At 45.5% G+C, this 18,455-nt stretch overlaps 1 long non-coding RNA gene across 1 annotated transcript in view; it reads left to right on the forward strand.

The window, feature by feature from the left end:
- The first annotated feature begins 6,602 nt into the window (after positions 1–6,602).
- LOC148221620 (uncharacterized) overlaps positions 6,603–18,455 on the forward strand; it is a 60,595-nt gene continuing 48,742 nt past the window's right edge. Inside the window, exon 1 of the long non-coding RNA XR_015807609.1 lies at positions 6,603–6,718. This is a non-coding gene — a long non-coding RNA (uncharacterized LOC148221620). The remainder of the gene's footprint in view (positions 6,719–18,455) is intronic.

Here is an 18,455-nt window from a genome sequence, read left to right on the forward strand (position 1 = left end):
CATTCCTTCCTTCCCCAAAACTCCTGGGCCATGCCTGGAGGAGGCTGGATGCTTTGGTGTGATTGCTTCTGGTCTTTTCCTTCCTTCTTCACGTTGTAAATTATTTAGGTGTCAGCATCAAAGATCAGAGAGAAGCACAGGAAAAAAATCTCAAGTAAATGCTTTCTATTCCTTGGGATCATCCGTCCAAAGAGCTCTGCCTGCTTTGTCAGTATGGGCTGCATTCAGCCACAAAACATCCCTGTAATAGTTTACAGCTGGGGAAACTGAGGCATGGGGCTGTTAAAACGTGACTTGGCCAGAGCATCTGCACAGTCTCTGCCAGAGCTGGGAGGAGTGTTCTGTCCCCTGACAGCTCCTCTGCGTCTGCAGGAGCAGAATTCCTCCCTGCAGCAGCTTGCCAAGGGCTGCACGAGGGAGACCCTGCTCCTGCACATCCCCTGCTCCTGCACATCCCACCCATGCTTTGTAACGTGGCAATGCTGCTCCCCTGGCATCTCGCTGATCCCATTTACACCCAGCCTGCTGGCCATTCAGCAGCCCCGTGCCTCCAGTGTTACACACCCCACTACCTCTCTGCATTCCCATCCCAAAACATCATCAGCCTCTTCTGCAAAACCTTGGCCTGCATACAGACATTCTGGGTGAGTCTTATCCATCTAAGGCTCTCCAAATTTCTTTCACTTGATTTTCCTCACTGGAATGGAAAAGGGCAAATGTCTAGAGATGCTCTTAGGAGAGACTTTTTCCAGACTCTGCTGAGCTTCGTGCCGTGCTGCCCCTTTCCTGGGTCAACATACAGGAGTATCAGGCTCCCTGTGGATACTTTCTGCTCTGCTGGATTAATCCAGCTGCCTGAAGAGGAGAGATGTCTTGTTTGGTGTCTCTTCATCATGTAGATTTAACCAGCAGTGGAGTTCAAGGTTGCTATAAATAGTTTTGTGCCTTATCACAGGAGTTACCCATTTATTACAGTTCCCTTCCTTGTCAACAGCCTTCCTCAAACTTGGCTGAAGCAGAAGTTTTGGAGGCTGTGACTGCACAGCTCCCTTTGAAATGCCCTTATCTAGCATGACTGCAGCTCCCTGATGGGCAGGGATGTCTGCTGTTCTGAAGAGCTTTGCCTGCTCCAGCTATCTAGTTTTATAACTTATCAACATGGCCTGCAACTCTTTGGTGGATCCCTTCTTGTCACATTTTTGTCAGTTCTGCAACCTCCTTCTGATTCTCCTAGGAGAAACCAGTCAGAGATCTACAGATAAGCAGAGGTGGACTATTTCTTAATTATGACAGGAGAATAAGAGACTCCCTAATGTGAATTGGACTTCCCAACATTCCTTCAGGAAACACATCATAAAAGCATTGCTTCGTTCCCTTGTCTGTTCCTCCACTCCCATTTTAAATAAATGAAATCCATCCCCCTCTGGGGTGGAACACAGCATCCACTGAGCAGCCTGTGGTAAAACCACCTGCCTGGGTTAACCATGGAGCAGCAGATGATTTTGTCTCTCTTGGAAGGTTATGTGGAGTACAGGGAAGCTTTGTAGCTGGCCCAGAGAGAAGTGCCAGGCTGTGGCTCTTAGCTCAGACAAAGATTGTTTGTGCTGAGCAAGGTGGTTAAAGGTGAGCTGAGGTTTCTCAGAGTACTGAGCCAGTGGGTAGCTCCTGTCTGGAGTTTGGTTGTTGTTGGCTCTGTGTAGGCTTTTGGGTGCTGGAGGAAGTAGGTGTCCAGTGAGAGGTGATAAAATTTGTGCTCTTGGCAGATCCTACATTGTGCCCAGAGTGCTGGAAATTTCTTCACTGTGTACATCTACCAGCAGGGTTTCTGTTTTGCTCAGTGGGATTTAAAGTTTTCATGGACATCTGAGAAAGGCTTGTCTGCAGTCCAAACTGAAGGGTAGAAATCAAAAAGACACCCCTATCATTACTGAAGCAGGAGAGGAATTTATTGCTTGGGTACCAAAATGAGGCTTTCAGGACCTGCCATTGGCTGTTTCCTGATGTTGGCCAAATCATATATTTGTCCTCACATCATGCCTCAGGTTCCTCACCTCTAAAATAAGGACAAAGTATTCCTCAGCCCTTCCCTACCTCACTGTGCAGCTGTGGAAGAAAACCTGCTGGGTACTGGGGTACTTCTTGTGTTATAGCTCCCAGTACTGTGTGACCTTAACAGTAATTCAGCCCAAAAGAAGAAATTAACTTACAAACTGTAAATTCTTTAAGCTTTTCTGTAACTTCACCAAAAGGATGAAACAAATATCTGATCTCTGAAAGAGCACACTAAGGGAATCCTCTTTTTCTAAAGACTTTTTCAAAATCTTAGTATTTTTCTCTACAGCTTAGGATGGTGAAGTTAGCACTCCTCAGGTAACCTTGCCAGCCATTAAGGGAATGTAGAGCAGCAGACTGTGGAGACAGAAGCCTTCAGCAATGTGTGCTGTAGGGAATGGTGTGATCCAGGCCTTGGATGAAATGCTTCAGGCAGGCTACTTCCAAATCCTCTGACATTCATGTCTTTTTTTTTCCTTTGGCTGTCTCACCCTCGTGACCCAAAATGCCTAGTCCTTGTCAGCTGCATTCTCTGTTTGGTTCCTGCAGCCTCCACCTGCATGGAGACAGAGAAAATTGGCCTTTTTACTTTGGTCTGATGACGAAAATTCATACAGGGTTTTTGGACTGAACGAAGATTCCTAGTGTCCTGCTGTTAATTTAAGAAACTTGTTCAGAAAGGCTTTTTAATGCTTGGAGGAGTTGAATGAATCCAAAGAGAAACAGTGGGCTGTTGGAGAGAGAACAGGGACATCATGTTTGCCAAGTGATGGATTTAGCTCTTGGTGGAACACCCCAACACCCATCTATGTGGGGCTCCACCCTCTCAGTGTCCCTTTACTGCCTTAATGTTTGGATTCTTAAAACTGGCAGGTGCCTGGATCTGCTGAGCAGGTTATGGCCCCAGTGCTATTTTTATCTACTGACTTAACAAGCAGTTTGAAGAGCTGTAGCAGGCAGGAAATAAAAGTCCCTCTAAAAATACAGAGGGTAACTTTTAAGAGGTGGATTTTTAATTGCAGCTTGAGCAAACCATTTTTAGTTTCCATGAGTCTGCTCCTTCTCGTCTCCTCTGCAATCTGGAGCTTCCCCAAAGAAGAACTTGTCACGGTTGTAGCCTCCTGGCCCCACGAGTCTGTGGCTCTGCTTTCTGTGAGCTTCTGGCATCCCTGCCAAGATCAGGCAACAGCAGCCCCAGATTGTGTCTCCAAATCTGTGCATCTGCATTTGGGCTGAGGGGAATCCAGAAAGGGGAAAACTGAGGAAATTGCTTTCCTCCCTCTTTGGGGTATAAAAATGTTCTCTTCTTTCAAGTTAATTTGTTCTGTGAAAGTTCCCCTTGAAATAATTTTCCAACTACTTTGAAAGATCAAATAGATTATATTGAAAGCTACTGTAAGATGAAGTGCCCATTTGGATTTAATAAATGCTGGTTTATAGAGTTCGGCTCATTATTTCTTTGGGATAAACCTATAGAGAATGGAAGGGAGGAAAGATTTTAATGTTTCTGAAAAACTTATCCCACAAACAGTAAAAACATACCCTAGAAACATACCAGCCACAAAAATGACATCTTAAATGCAGTATTTATGACTTTCTGTATTTGTTTTGCATAAACTTTTCTGGTTTCTATTACATAGATTGATTTATGGAGTTTATTTGGAATAAATGTAGTGCCTATTTTAAACAAACAAAATCCTGGTCTGTGAAGCACCCAGGAGATACAAAACCTTTATATGGTTCAACCTGAGAACCTCCAAGTCTTGTTTTATCAGAATATCTTTTTCTATTGAAAATAAAATGCAGAAAAATAATAAGAAATCAGATGAAGAAAAGCAATTTGAGGAAGCATATGTAGCCAATGTTTCGACTAAAATTGGTCTGAACTTTGTATTCAGTGTCTCATTCTGTTCCTTAATGAAATGTTCTTTATCCAAATGGAAATTTTACCACGAATATCATTTTTCACAGATTTGTTTGGGAGGTGTGGGGAGCTGACAGGGGCTGGAGGGGATTGAAAACTTCTCAGAAAACATTTTCATTTTACTGAAATTCATGTAACTTTAGAAGGCACACCAAACTAGAAACTTCTTAGTAACTTTTCCATTAACTTCAACCTTTAGGAGTGAAGGGAAGCAAACAAGGAGAAATTTGCCCATAAACCATCAATTCTTGATCTGTAAATGAGCTAATTGCATATTTTAGCAGGTTGGGGGAAAAACAGTAAAACAAGGATTGTCTGTATTGATTTATTTTTAAAGCACATAAGTTACATTTATCTCTGCTTTCCTCCTGTTCCCCTGACAGGCTTGGCATCTGCCCTGTTCCTTCCTGTAACTGGATTACTTGTGTACTTTTAGTGCATTTCTAGATTGGCTAAAATAGTACCTTTTCTGTATATTTTAGAGGAGGTTTGCAAGTCATCAAAGCACAAAGATTCTCTCAGAAACCTGAGTGATGTCCTTTATATGCCCACAGCAAAGCACCTGGGTTTTAAATACCCAGTAATTGATCTGCACACTGATAATTATTGGGTGAATAAAATTTATGATTATCCTGAATTTGTTATTGAAAATTTGCTGGCAGATAAAAACTGAGGCTTGTCAGATTTTTAATAGCTAAAAAATGATACTTTAAGCTGCATTTGCCACAGGGTCTGAGTGGCTGCAGACAGGAAGAGTGTATGGTCTTATGCTGCTCAAAACTAATCAGTGGGCTGTTCTCCCAACTGTGTCATCTTTCCAAAAGCCATCTGGTATTTAATGTCATGAGTCTATTTTTCACAAGCTGCCTAGAGTTCTCTCTATAAGAAGATCCAAGGCTGTAGTAAGGTTGTCATCATCTGTGCTAAATGAAATGAGGAGACTCCCAGCAACCTCCCACCTGGCTGGCCTGAGCAGTGTCACCCATATGGTCACTCCCCAGCCCAAAGTGATCCAGGGGGTAAAGTGACTGCAGGTGTAAAATAGCTGTCCCAATGAACTGCCTGTGGAGTTGTTCTGCTCCATCTTTTGGGAGAAAAGAGGGATATTTGTAATCCTTTGTGGCACGCTGGATTGCAGCCTCAGCATTGTCATGGACCCATCCAGATTGAACTCTGTTTCTTTGAAAGCCAGGGTACCCTGAAAGATGTGCTCCCACATGCTGTGGGTCTCACCAGTTTGGTCGATTCTGTGCTTGTGTGCTTGGCTTCTGCCTTGCAATTTGTGTTTTCCCCTTCTAATCTCTTGTGTGTGTCTCCCACATTGCTCTGAGAGCACTGAAACAACGTGGGCCTCCTACCTTGCCAGGCTTAAGCACTAAGAAAGTGACTGCCCATAATTAGGAACCATTTAATGGAGAAATAATTGACTGTGGCACATGATTGCTGATGTAATCAGGTCTAGGAAGCATCTTTTTCATGCTAGCTGAGTACAGAGCCATGGGGAATGGAGCCATAGAGAACAGCACTAAGGAACAAATCCTGTCCTACAGGCTGTGTGCACAAAAAGCTTTGATGCCCAATTGTTAATTGCTGAAAGGATGCACAGATTCCTCTGGCAAGGCCTTCCTTAAGCATCTGACACTGCACTCTGGCAGGGGAAGAGCTTTGAGGTGGCTGTGCTTGACCCACTCTGCTTCAAGACAGCTTTAGTTGTAGTAATAGTCTTCTGTCTGTTAAGTGGAAGTTTTTTATTTTGAGCTGCCTATTATTTTGAAAGTTATCTCGAGCTTCAAAGAGCCGAGTTCAAGAACTTTTCTTTGCCTTGCTTTGCCAGAGGAAAACCTGGGCTGCCTGATTTCTGATGTGCTGCTTGTTGTACTTCACAGCCCTATTCACAATAGCGTGGGGTTAAAGAGTAAAATGCTACAGGTCGTAGGATATCTGCAAACTGGTAGGAGAAACTGGAGCCTGATTGCTCTGTGCATTTAAGACTCTCCAGGCATATTGGCAGAAGCCCAAATGTGCCCAAGAGGCCAGGATAGGAAAGCTGGGACCATTGTTCTTCCTTGGCTAACCTGGCACTCATTGAGGCACAGGCTATTGCTGGGGGACCAGACTCCCACTTCCCTCTCCAGCTGCTACTTTTCCCTCAGAAACCTGTTTTGCCCTCCTGTATAGAAATAACTGTGATGTACTTTAGCACGTGTCTTGTTTGTGATGGCCCTCATCCAAAACCTACTGATATCAGAGGAATGTTTTGCAGGGACTCAGAGGGATTTTAGATCAGATCCAAACCTTTGCAGTTAGTTTTGTATTGCTTTTCTGCCAGGACTGACTGTCCAGCCACCAAACTCCTGAGAAAATCAGCATGAAGTGTCAGTCAGGGTTCAGTTCAAGTGACAGCTAAATTTGCCTCTCTGGAGATGAATGAGAGCTGGTGGGCCTGAAATGCAAACGACCTCAAACAAAGCCAGCCAGTGTCCACACCAGCAAGCTTTTAAATCATACAGTAGCCTTCAACCATTAACACTTCAAACACCGTCTGGCTCTTTGAAGAGGCAGTTCATTTATTAATGTTCCTGTTAAAGTCCCTTCCACACTCTGTTCACAGGATTGCCTCCTGGCTTCTCGATCCCACTCAAGCAAGGATGAAAACCAGCCCTGAAATGCTTCAGGAGGGATGGCAGGATCCAGTGGTGGGATGCTGAGGTCTGGAGTCTCGCACCTCCCCTCCAGTTCTGGGTGAGTCACGGCTCCTTCCTCTCTGTCAAGGCTGGGAGGCTGCTCAGACAGACGTGCCTGCACTGTGGTTCTGGGGATGCCAGGGAGTTTCTAAATTCATTGCTTGATCCTACTCACTGGCATGTGCCTGAGAGCCAGCAAAGGTCTTGGGTCTGCCATGCTCTGGGTTGTCACCCTGTCTGTGAGATGGAGCTGCACGGCTGCCCTGAGATCTTTTTTCAAAAGTCTGGGTACTCTGATCACAAGGCTGTGCATGTCTTCAACTCAGATTCCCCACACAGAAGCTGACCTGCACGCTCCCCTTGCTGGCTTTGGACATCTCTGCTTTCTTGATTTAAAAATGCTCTTTAGAGCAAAAAACTCAACTATGTTGTCTTTTCTCCTGTTGCATGGACAGACACAGTGCAAGCAGAGTACGCATGAATTGCACCACACTTGCTGCTCACCAGCTGGCCAGGGGAGAACAGTGCTTGCCTCTGTCTGGGCTGTGGGGCTGGAAAGGTGAGGCTAGCAGCAGGAGGCAAGACAAATACGAGCCTGTTTTTGATTTGCCATCTGACCCCTGCCAGCTCCGAGCACCCTGTCTGTAATCGTGACCTAAATTAAGCCCAAATGCCATAAGCAAGGCTGTTGCTTTCTCTCACAATGCAAGTGTTTCCAGGTACCTAGCCAGAGATTTATAATCCAGCACTAATTGCATTCTTGTTTGTGTCTGCTGTCATGCTGGTTTGGGCTTTCTGTGGTTTGTTAAGTCCAGGAGCGTGCCTGGCCCCTTGTGCTGCCAGCCTGTGTGTGGAGACAGCAAGGGGCATCCGTGGCTGACAGCTTAGCAAGCTGCTGGAGGAAACCTGCTGGGCTGAGCTGGCCGTCTTTAGTAGCCCAAATATCATGGGAGACATTCTGGCTTGTTAAATTCTTGACTGCACAGGTCTGCTGTCCACGGTAGGTTCACTTGATGGAAATAGCTCTGGCAACAGCCCAACAGCAGGAACACTGCTTTTCTCTTAAATGTGGAAGGAGACAGAGGCTCGGTGTTCCTACCCAGCCAGCTCTTGCCTTGTTGATGGCAGATGACCAGCATCTTTAGCTGAGCTTAGGTGTGCAGTGGTTTTGCTATGAAGCTGAAGATTAGATCCTTGTAAACAAAGTCTGCAATTGATTACCAGTAATTAGCAGAGCGCCTTCTGTCAGTGTACTGGAAGGAGCAGGGTGGAATAACAAGCCTTGTGATGTCACATGGCTCTGCAGTGCTGGGGACTGTGCTGGGAAAACCCTTTGTGAGGAGCCAGTGTCTTGTCCCACAGGGCAGACAAGCTTTTATTCTCTATTGCAAAGCCTCTCCCCAGAAATGCAGGAAGGGTTTCTGAAGAAACCCAACTGGGTGTATGGAAAACCACAGGCTTCTCTGAGGTGCCAGAGTTTTCACTTGTATGTTCTGTGCTGGTTCCCTTCTGCCCCTCTGTGCCAGGTGACACCACCACAGCAAGACTTGGACTCCCCAGATTGCTACGGAGGAGACTCTAGTGCATATTACTGGAAAAACAGTTCCAAATGTCATAAATGCTCTCTTCTACCCTTTGTCTGCTTTCTGTGTTTTCTCCCTGTGCCAGGAGTTCTTGAAGTCTGCGCTGTGATTGTGACATTGGGGCAGACAAGTCAGGCAAATACTTCACACACACACACACGCTCCCAGCAAACCAGACATCCGGTATTTAGAAATAAACAGCGTCAAGAGATTTGGGAAAGTCACTGTTCATGCCAAGACATTCAAGAGGCATCTTGGTTCAAGTAAAAGCCTCAACTCATTTCCATTTTAATTTTTTTTTTCACTTTGTTTAACTGTTGAGTTAGTTACTTCAAACCAAAACGGATCGTTTCTACTTCCAATTGATCAAAATGAGGTAACCTGTCTTCCACTTACATTTTGAGGTGCTGATTTTAACCTAAATATTTTATCTGTCAATGGACAATCATTTTACTGATGGAGTAATGTTTTTTTAGTTTCTACCCATCCCTGGTAATTCACAGAAGATTAAGCTGGCACTCTTCACTTTAAACTCTTGGTTTCCATTGCTTAAGAAGAAACTCCCTCCTTCTCTACCCAGTGCCTGGGCTAGCAGGGACTGGAGGGAGACAGTGGCCATTCAAGAGAGGTGTCAGACTCCACTGCTGTCTCCTGTCTGCATCACAAAATGTCACTCAGAAGGCTAAAATCTACAGACACCATTGCATATAGACTGGACACTATTGGTCTGCAGTCCTGGAAATTTGGATCAAATCCAGTCTGGGTTTTGCTGGTTTTCTTAGGGGTCAGAGTCATTAAAGGTGACGAGAATCTTGGAGTGAGACCCTGTTAGCAATCACTAAACACGGGTGTACAAAACTGGTGAAATTATTTCTTTGTAGAAGTAAAGGAAAGTATGGCTGTATAGTGCATGTGTCCTGAAATGTGTGCTTAGTTGTGGGATTGTGGTTTGTCTTTGGTCGTGCTGTATATTTTTGAAGTGGAATTGAGGCCAATGGTATGTACTTTGTCTCGTGTGTATTCAGATTTATGTGGAATGGATTTGAGAAAATATGACAGATGGGAAATAGATGGATGTTTTTTTCCATGCAGGTTGGCAGTTCATTTTACCTGCTAGCAGCTTAAATAATGGAAGCTGGGTGATGACCACACATTAACACTTTCTGCTGCTCTGAATGCTTTTCAAGAAGGGAGCAATTACTTCAAAATCTGCTCTCCTTGTAGTCAGGCCAATATTCAGAATTTAACTCCTGTTTCAGATTAGTTTCAGTCACCCATTTTTACCTGGCAGACCACTTGCAAAGATGCTCATTGCTAATCAAGACCTAATTTCTGATGGATTTGTGCATATTAGATCTCCTCCTCTGTTTGTAAATAGAATTGGGGTTTGGTTTTTGGAAAACATGAGCAGGGTCTAGGAAGTTCAGGTCCTGACTGTGTCCATTGTTCATCAGGAAGAAATTTGGCAATGGTTGCTAGTGGCATAGCTGAATGTCAGGAAATGGAACCACCCTTGCAGCCCTCGAGGATGTGCTGGCCTCTGTCTGGGAATGAGGAGACCCTCCCTTGCTCCAAGAGAGATGGGGCTGGGGCTGGGTGAAGAGGGAGTCCTCTCCATCCACCATGGCCAGAGGGCATTAGAAGGACGTTTTGAGAGGATTCAGCTCACTGAGTTGCAGAGAAATGCAGAATGAGAGAGATTTTGTACAATTTCCCTGTTGAGATCTCCTGTTAATCCTTCTTCCAGGCCTCTGTGATGCAGGTGGAATTCTGTTCGTTGGGCACTTGGTACACCATGAAACATCTCCAAAAACCAGCAGTGTAGGAGAGAAACACAAAGTGGAGGTTATTTGGAGCCAGGATTGGTACATTTGTTGCATGCAAGATGATGCAGTGTTGAAAGAGACGATGCTGGCAGAGATGTCTCTTGTTCCCTGCGTGCTTTGAGTTAAATTCTGCCAAGGAGGACTTTTCATCCTGCAAGCTCAGTCTCTTCTGTGGGGCTGTTGGCAGTTATTAAAACACAAAGCCCTTCTTGCCTACAAATCCATGTGCTTGATCTTTCCATCCCAAATCCTACAAGTAACATGCACTTGTCCCCAGGGCAACTTGCTCAAATAACCACAGCTCTGCCGGAAAAAGAGCCATTTGAGCCTTAGGGAATTGGGAGGAGAGACTGAATTATTCCCAGCATCCAAAGACCAAGAGGTTCCTTCTTCTTCAGCAAATGTTTTCAGTTCCCACTTGGTGAATTATTGCTAGGGATTTTTTTTTCCCTTCAGTGTTTCCATGAATGTGGTTGAGGCTCTGATCCAGGAAATGGGGGGAAAAAAAAAAAAAACCTCTGAAAAATGTATCGCACCATTTCAAAACTCAAGTGGAATTAATTAAATCCAAATTTCAGCAGTGTGTCCAAAGTTGAGCTGGGCTCAAGACACACTTCAGAAGGTTTGATTTCAAAACAATCCCTTTGAGCACATGCACATAATTTAGGGAGGTTTCTGTGTATCCAGTGCAAGGCAGGAACAGGGAGCTGCTGGGTACCTGAGCTCAGAGAGAAAAGGTAGAATTTGCAGGCCATCCGGGAAAAAACCTTTTCTGCCTGATTCAGTTTATCCTAATCCTCTGCTCAGCAAGCTGCAGGCTGGAAAAAGAGTCAGGAAATAATGTTGTGGATAGGAGAGCCAAACCATTTGAAATGGAGATGCTGTGGCTGGTACACTCTCAGTTCTGCTTGCTGGAGAAATAAAAAGAAGTAAAAATAGCTAAGGAACAGTAGAGAGAAAGTGTCCAAGACAGGCTTGGGCTGAAGCAAAAGAGTTTGGTAATGAAAACTTTTCTGAACGGTGGGGGATGTAGGACTTTTCCCAGCTCCACCCCTCCACTCTATCCGAGTGCTTCCATCCCTTTATCTGTTAAATTAAGATAATGTAATTTACTGCCCCAGAGAAAACATGATGGATTAAAAAAAAAAAAGTAGTGCTAGTAGGCTGGAGCTTTCTCAGATGTTTTTTTCAAAGTCCACATGCCAAATTCTTTCCTCATTTTCTTGCATGTGTCCCAACTGGCTGTAAGAGAGTTACACATGGGTCAGTGAGGAGTAGAACAGGCTCTTTAAAGTAGTCTTTCTGTCATGCCTGTTCCATGTTTTTCGACTAATTGTGGAGGAAACCAGTATGTCTCATTTACTCTTGACTTGTGGTGGTGACCTGGGAGAAAGTTGATGGGGAGGACTCCTGCATGAAAGATCAATTGTGCCTATTTAGTCTCTGCAAATGGGGAGATTTTGCATTTAGAGCTTGAAAATGGGGGCGGTTTTACCTCATTTCTGCCAAGCAGCAACACGTGTTGTCAATATTTTTCCTACAGATCTTCTGCCTGGGCAGGGATGATGTGGGTAAATGTTCTGATGTGTCTGTCTTTCTGTGGAAATATATATATATATGTATATATATATATATGTATATATATACACACACACGTGTGTGTGTGAATATATATTTCAGTGGAATTTCAGGTGCACTGTGAGTTGATGAACTCTGTTGCAGGTGAGAGCAGCAGCATTTCTGTCAGCCACTCTTTGGGAGAAGGGACATGGTGGATCTCTGCTGTACAATGTGTTTTATGGATTTTATCACTACAAGAACAGTTATCTGTAAGTCAGCACTACCTGTTGCTGCATAGCAGCAGGTGTACCTTGAAATACTGGGGAATATTTTGGGTGGGGATTACATTGCCTTAGGCTGAGAATCCCAGAGTCATGCTTGAACCCTGGAAATAAAGCAACTGAATTCAGGGCTCTGACAGGTCTGGGAATTTATCTTGTTGGACTCCACAGCAGCTAGACCTGCTGGTACAACAAGGATATTGAAGGATGAGATGAGTCCATTTGTTTCAAAGACCTCCCAGCCAGATGTTAGCCCTGCTGTATTGCATCTGGCTTTTTCAGGCACAGAGTGAACACTGAAACCTGAGCCAGCTGATAACAAGGGCAGCAAGCACCAGCTGGGTCTGTGTGGCATTACCCATCCACCTTTTCCTGGCAGCTCCAACAATGGAAACACAATAACAGTGTGCTTCAGTAGAGGCTCAGGAGCTCAACCATCACAAAGGCCACTTCTCCCTTTGAAATGGCTGCTGACAGCCTGTTTGATGCTCCAAGTATTTTGTGGGTAAATGGCATATTAGAAATTCATTTCCTCCTGCTTCCTTCTGCATTGCATCAGCAGTATTGGAACTCATGTTGCCTGATACCTCATGGCAGCAGCGTGACCTCAAACAACACAATGAAATTACCTAGACACTCCTTTACTGAGCTGAAGAAATACCTTTTTTTTTTTTTTTTGTCACTACCTGCTGGAACTCTTTTCAGTTTTCTAAGGCCTCTTCTGTTAGTTGGCCCTTTTGTGTCCTCCATCCATTAGTCCTTGTATCCTCCAGTTTATTTCCATGCAGGTTTTTCATGTCTTTCAGAGGTAAAAAGGAAAGGGAAGAAATTATATAAGTATAAAAATACAATAGTTTCATATTCCTGTTTGACTGCTCCTGGGATGCTTTCACATGTGGCAAACATACCCAGACAATTAATCTTGTGCACCCACAGGGTGTAACTGTAAAGCAGTGCATGACAGATAAAGATGTATCTTCCTTCCCTATTGTGCTGTGTTTGGGGGATTTTTTGGAACCTCTGCTTTTGCTGTGTCAGGGCCAGTTACCCCATCTGGACCCCTAGGCATATTCTAGTTGATGTGATAAAAGCAGATCCTCTATGTCTTATTAAAATTAAATATTAGGGCATACATTTGTTTTTTCCCTTCTGTTCTTTTTTTTGGTTTTGTTTTTTTTTTGAATGGAGAAGTAGCCAAAATCAGAAGAAACTCATGGCCATGGAAGAAGAGTGGGAGAGAAATGGCTCACAGCACACTTGTTCTAGCAGGACCTAAGCTGAAGTGTTACAGATGGTGTGAGCCAGCAGGTAAGAACCAGCCCATCTGAGAGTGCTCTCCAGAGCAAGAACTGCTGGACCATTTAGGTGGTTACTCTGCTAAATAGGTCCTGCTTTCCCTGAATGTCCTTGTGCCAGGGGGGAGCACTCTGGGAAATTCACATAATGAGCACATGCTGCTGCTTCAAGTGCTGGAGGCAGGAAGCCTCTAAGTACAGGAGTAGTGCTGCTCATTCGTGTGTCTCTTCTGTCTGAGCTGATGAGTTCACAGTGCTGCTCCCCTGCAGTTCTGGAATCTTGCTATGCTCTCATCTCTGCCATTTTTTGTGCATCTCAGAGTTTTCTGCATTCTTCCCAGTATATCCTCAATTTATCTGCACTATAAGCACTTATTCTATCCAGGCTTGCTATTGGTGTGGATGGGGTTTGGTTTCTATGCAGAAGGCCCTGTGGACATTAATCCTTTGGAGATTTCAAGAGGACATACTAGATGGTCACTCCAGTTTGAAACTGACTTTGGGATAAGCTCTTTGTGCCAATTATAGACCTGTGTGTCACAGGGAATGAGAGCTATGGGCAAAGGGAAGGAGCAGCACAATGGACTAGGCTTTGTTTAACATCTCTGTCCGTGTTGGATAAGCTGTGCCCAGTGCAATCCATGTAAGAGCACCATCCCCCAGCATCTGATTCTTTCTCACACACTCATCCAGGGTTTTCCAGACCCACCTCTCTGGGAAGCAGCCAGCCTGAGAGAAAAGACCTCAGCAGGCAGCAAGGATCCAGGCAACAGGCACTGCTGCTTATGCAATAGGCAAACATTGTAGTAAATAACATGTGTAGCTTTGTTATTAAGCTTGATCTTGTTAGGGGGGCAATAAATGTTCTCTGTGATCATTTTTCTTGTAGAATATCAACACAGGATAAAATTGTGGCTCTGGCTTTGCTCTTCCTGCTCATTAGAGCTCCATGCTGCTTCATGCCATGGCCTCAATCTGTTGCTGTTTGCCTTGACAGCTGCATGTCCCCAATTTCCTTCAGACTCATTTTGCACATGATAATGCTGGCAGTTCTTGGTTTTTTCATGTCACTTCCCCCCTGCCCCTTCTCGCTTTTACAAAACCAACTTAGCAGCAAATTCTGCTTAATTTAAAAGGGATGGTTTGGGCAAGATACCTGTTTGCTGGAAACCAAAATCAGGGACATCTGGCATCCATTGATGTTTAAAAGCAAAGAAATGACACAAGCAAAATGCAGATACAGAGGATTTCCAGCTACTATGGGGAGGATGTTGTTTTAGTAAATTGGCCTCAGATAGATTTGTTCTATTTGCTCCTAGCTGTTGCTCTGAGCATAGTCTGGACTGAACCACTTAAAATTATACACCACTAAAAAGCTAGTTTTGCTTCATAAAGCGTTTTTTCTTTTTCTTTTTTTTATTTTTTTTGTCTCTGTTCATCTGCACAGGATGGCTGCTTTAAAGCCTGAAGATATTTCTAGAGCCATCCCCTGAGTCACCAAACTCCACCTTTCAGCCAGAAAACGCTTTTGTATCATATCCAGAGCCAGGCACCTATGCTGTGCCTGGGGAAACTTGAGCTGGGGACACTCCAGCCTCACTTCCAATTTCTAGGCTGATTTACAACAGAGGGGCCAGAGAATCACTTGGTTTGATTCACTGGGCATGCAGGTGGGAGTGGGAGATGCTTCCCAGAGCTGGCCAGAGGAGCTGAGTGATGCCCTGCCAGCCTGGAGCTGTGAGGCAGCTGAAGCAATCCCATCTCATCAGTAGCTGTAAAACAAAGACCAGCCCGTTCTGACACTACAAAACAGTAGAGCTTTATTTGAACTTGAAGAGAATAAATGAGTCTTTGGCTTTATGTGGGGAGAGGAGACTGTGCTTCTTGCTGCCAGTAGTGCATACTTTCTAATTCAAGAAGGAGCAGCAAGGCAGATCCCATAGACAGCATCAGGCACGAACCCAAAAAAATCCTGGCTTTGCCCATGGAGAGAGTGAGAAGTTGGATCCTCTAGAACAGAGGCTACTTTATGAGGAGTCAGAAACTGGGCCACACACAAACTGGGTATGTGAGGGTAGCAGGGTACTGCTCTGTTTTTGCTGAGGGATCCCCAGGCAGGTCAGCCTGGGCCATACAGCCTCCATCCCAGGCAGTCACAGATCACTCTGCACTGCCTCCCTCATCTGTGCATGACAGGGTTCATGTCAGCTGCCTCACACTCCCCACACCTCCCCACTGCTGGCAGTGGTGGAGTCCAGATCAGTATGAAACCAGAATTTTATGAAGGGCAGGAGTATAACTCTCCCCACATTTCACTCACTTCCCTATTTGTCATTTCTGGCTGAATCCTTCACTCCTGCTGGATCTTCCCCTGGGAAGTGATTGAAAGAGCCTCAATAGTTTAATCCAAATTGCCCTCCAGTTCCCTGGTGATGCAATTAATTGAAAGCAGGACTTTTACATCTCTGTTCTGCTTAAAAGTATCCTCTGGCCATCAGGCTCTGCTGCTAAGAGAGCTAAGAGTCACTGTGCTGGCAGCCACATCCAGTATGAGCCTGGATTTCTAAGGGGATAATCCAGGAAGACATCAGGTCCTCCTGTGTGGCAGTCCCTGCCATAATCAGCCTCTCTCACAGTTGTGGACTATTGCAGTTCAGCATCAGGAGTAGTTTCTTCCAGCATTGAAGCTTGCAGTAGAAAACTTGAACCTTTTTCCCCATAATAATCTGCAGTGGGAGAAGCCTCCAGTGCCTCCCCATGATGGATTTTCTTTAGAGAATTTCTATGAATCTGCTCCCCTTGCCACAGAATTAATCACACCTAGAGATAGAAATGCCTTTGCTAGAGAGGATGTGCTGAAATGCAGCAAATTCCACGTGAAAATATAATGTTTGATATAGGTAAGCTCTAAGGAGAAATAATTTGAATAAGCAAAATTCTGAGAGCTGGGTGAAGTAGGCAGAGCTTGGGACGAGAGAGAGCCAGGCTGTGGCACAGGGTGCCTCAGTTTGCCTGCTTGACAGATGAGGAAGAGGAAAGACTGGAGAGCTTAGGGCTCTGATTCCTATTCCCTGTCAGAATTAGTTGAGAACAGGATAGGGAGAGGTTTAAGAATTTGGTTTAAGAATTTGACCATAGTTCTGACCAACAGCTCCTCCTGCCCGTGTGACCCTCGGGGTGAGAGCAGACTGTGGCAGACAATTTGCAGGTGGACTCTGAGCCAAGGCTGAGTCCCAGTTTGGCTGCTCTTCCTTATGAAGGGGAAGGCATGTTTTGGTTTTCCTGGGCTGTCTGCAGAGCCCCTCTCTCTCCAGTCTGGGACAGGTGCCAACCACTTCCAATGCCTTTTCCCAGCGAGTTTAGTAACTCTACTTCCTTCATCCTGTCTGGAGCTCTCAAAATAGCATCCTCAGGTATGACATGACACACTCTATTGCCCTGCTGTCTGCTGCAGACAGTGTCCTCTTTCTTTCTGGTTATCCCTGCTTCAGTCTATACATATCCTTGGGATTGGCATCCTTTGTCATATTTCAGATGCCACAGGGACCTGGGGATAAGAGGAGGCAACTCCTGCTGAGAGCACTGGAGTGTGCTGTAGAGTGCTAATTCCCACAGCACTAGGATGCATTTTGGCGTATCCTGGACTGTCTGAATTTAGCTACAACACTTGCTTTGGCATTGGAGCACAGCACATCCCACAACACCTGGGTTTTACCTGAAGTGGGAGACCCCATCCTTTTAGACCCCCTGAAAATGTTGGGTTTGTTCAGACTATGGAGTAGTGTTCACAAATCTTCCTCCTCTGTTTAACTGCTGACTCTTAGCAAAGCCAGAACTCCTGAGCATGAGTTCATTAGCCCATTGGAACGGTGCTTCCTTGGCTCCTGACTTCCCTCCAAGGCTCTGGCAGCCAGACCCCACCTCTGCTGCCAAGCTAAACCTTGCCATGCTGTGTGATGGGACAGGCTGCTGGGCACCCAGCCAGGAATGGGCCTGTTCTCACTCAGCTATTGAGCATCCCTGCAGACACGCTGGTTGTGCCAACCTCCATCCTGCAGACTTCCATACAGGCTCGTATTTCTTTTGAAGCTGCCTTGTCCTTTCATCCACACCTTATGAGGAGAGGCAAACCCATCCTTGCCACATCCTTCCCTACCAAAAAGCTGTGTCTGGACTGCTGATGCCCCAGAGAGGAAGTTAAATGACCCCTTGAAGGGACTGACTGCCATGTGAACAACCTGGCCCAGCCACTGCAGAGCTCATTTGGCTGGTTTGGCCTCTTGCAGGCTCTCTAAAAGACATCTCTCCCCCCCTGCTTTGTGCTGCTGCCAAGTGAGCTGTGCTGTGCTGCGTCCCTGATCTTTTCTGACATTAATTACCCTTTCCTGGCTCAGAGTGCCCTGTTTGTGGCCAGGAAACCAAACTCACTTGCGCCTGGAAGCAAAGCAGGAGGGAAGAGAGAGTGTCTGCTTCCTTGGATGGCCAACTGGAATAAGCAGGTGTCTCTGAGCCCTTCCTGCCCCAGGGGGAGCTGATAGAAGGATTTGCCCATTGCAGCCCAGGCTGGATCCAGCCAACTGCTGAGCACCTGCTCTGCCTGCTGGAGTCTCTGGGAGTGAGGATATTGGGCCAGCTCTGGATGTGTGCCCAGCATCTTCAGAAATGCACCACACATCAGCACAACTGCAGTGAGAAACAGCAGGAGGAGTAAACCCTGGAGGCCAGCCATCTCCTTCCACAGGTAACTCTTTAGGCTACTAATTTAAAAGTTGTTTTCCTGCACTTCACCTGGGTGCCCATGGCTTCCTCCCTGTCCCCTCTGAGCAGCCCTACTGCAGTAAGGGATACCAGTGGGGAGGCACAGGGTCCCAGCTCTTCATGTTGTACAGCCTGTGGCAGTGTGACAACCCAAGGATGGATGCTTCTCTAAAAACACCACTGAAGACTTTCCTGGCACCAGCCACATGCTCGGTGCCACCCACTCTCCCAGGGTGACAGTGTTCCTGTGCAGGCCAGAGCTTTGCTGGCAGAATTGAATGCTCTGAGCTTCTGTTGTGGGAGTGCAGTTCTGCTGCTGGGTTTTTGGAGACTGCCACCAGCCTAAATCAGGAGCAAGAGGCTAAGTCAGGGAAAGGTAAACATGGACACAATGTTGTTCCTGACACTTTTACAGCGCTCTGAAGTTCCCATCACACACCCAAATGAAACAGCAGCACTTGGAGAGTTTAACTGGCAACTCCCCAGCTACAA

This window comes from Sturnus vulgaris, chromosome 19, assembly GCF_052056855.1.
Source record: "Sturnus vulgaris isolate bStuVul1 chromosome 19, bStuVul1.hap1, whole genome shotgun sequence".
Lineage (NCBI taxonomy): Eukaryota > Metazoa > Chordata > Aves > Passeriformes > Sturnidae > Sturnus > Sturnus vulgaris.